The 1,684-nt window shown below is 43.2% G+C and overlaps 1 pseudogene; it reads right to left on the minus strand.

The window, feature by feature from the left end:
* Nucleotides 1-422: 422 nt before the first annotated feature.
* LOC149222270 (putative galactinol--sucrose galactosyltransferase 2 pseudogene) lies at nt 423-1,406 on the minus strand (annotated as a pseudogene).
* Between the last annotated feature and the right edge of the window lie 278 nt (nt 1,407-1,684).

Below are 1,684 nucleotides of genomic sequence, written 5' to 3' on the forward strand. Positions count from 1 at the left end.
CTACTTCAATTTGAAAACAAACCGCTAAATTCCTGGTTGAGAAAATGTATAATGGTCTCGTGCTCAAATCAGTAATATCATCAAGGAGTTTTGAAAGGCACCAGTAACAATCTGCCTCAACATTTAATATATTTCTGGGTTTAAGTTTGAAAGCATCCAGTTCTCCATATCACCTTCTAAGTATTCTGATGAAAATACTACTAAGAATGGGGTTGCCAGATCATTTATCCCCTGGACATAACCACTTGCAGGATGACAAATGGCCCATGTATAGAGAATACGCTCCAGGGATGCTTGTATGTTTATTTGCTGAAAGAAAGTAACATCTGGCACAGTCCTTGGACAATCCACTACAATCTGCCACGACATATTTCTCATCTTCAGTGCGCTCAGCATCTGTCATTTGAATGAAAACCAACCTTTCAATAAACATGCCTTTGAATGAAGACTTTGCCAGAAAATCCATCGGCGACATGAATTTGATTGCCATAAGAATGCCGACATTCCACCTGTACATCTACAGTTCTGTAATAATCCACGGTCCAAGCTGCAATTTCTCCTTTAATACCAGCAAACATATATGCACTAACAGTTCCTCCAGAGTTGAACATTTTGATCAGTCCAATGGGAGCAAAAGAGATGCCGTTGGCTAACCTCTTCAGAGGAACAACTGCAAAAACTTCATACTCCCGTGCTTTAAGAGTAATCGGTAAACCTGCACCTTTAGAAAGACAGACAAGCTCTTCCCCTCTGTGAGAGTATACAATGGAATCACCGTCCCAATTTTCATCTGCAATATTTGGTAAATAATCTACATCCATTGAGCGAATGGCACCAGAAATAGCTTTGGGTTGGGAATCGTGAACCAGGTTCTTTTTGTCAACCCTGCACCACCAACACCTTGACAATTGAAGACACAGAGAACTCCAGTATGCTTGTTCAATTTCCAAAATTTTTAGGAGGTTTGTCCCATCACGAGCTGGATCAGTAAACAAGCGATTTCTTGTAGGCTTTCGTGAAAGTTATGCTCGTAGTAAGGATCCATCTGGAAGAAGGATCTTTTTGAACAAGTCAAAATCATGTTTACCAGGTTTGTCACTGACATAAATTGAGCATCCCCCAACAGCTCGGGCAGCAGCATGGTATTCGCCCATTGGATGAAGACTATGAAACATACCCCAATCAAGTTGCATAAACTCTCCAGTAGCATGCCAAACATAAATATGCTTTAAATTATGGGTCTTCTTTACTTTTGTAACAATGTGTCTAAGGCCCAAAGTGGGATCCTCTTGTCTCTGCCTAGTCTTTCCATCTTTTTGAAACTTGTAATTCTCTGTCATATGTGTCAACTGATTTGCAAAATTTTCTGAACTACCAACTGGAGGAGGCTTTGCATTAGGGTCCATTTCAACAGATTTCCAGCCATCATCAAGAATCAGAAACTTTGGAGGTGAAAGATTATTTGAATTTGAAAAATCGTAAAACGTTGATGAGTTTCGGGCTGGAGGGCTCAACGCGCTGCGCGCAGTCCCAGTGCGCCGCACCTGGTGAGTGTGCCACGCGCCGCGCGCAGTCCCAGTGCGCCGCACCTAGTGAGTGCACCGCGCCAGTGTTAATTTACACTGTGGAGGAGCGCCCCATGCGCCACGCGGCCCATGTGCGCCTCGCCTTCTTCCTATGCGCC

Source organism: Pinus tabuliformis, chromosome Q, assembly GCF_031772625.1.
Source record: "Pinus tabuliformis cultivar Carrire ecotype Pingquan chromosome Q, CPIR1, whole genome shotgun sequence".
NCBI lineage: Eukaryota > Viridiplantae > Streptophyta > Pinopsida > Pinales > Pinaceae > Pinus > Pinus tabuliformis.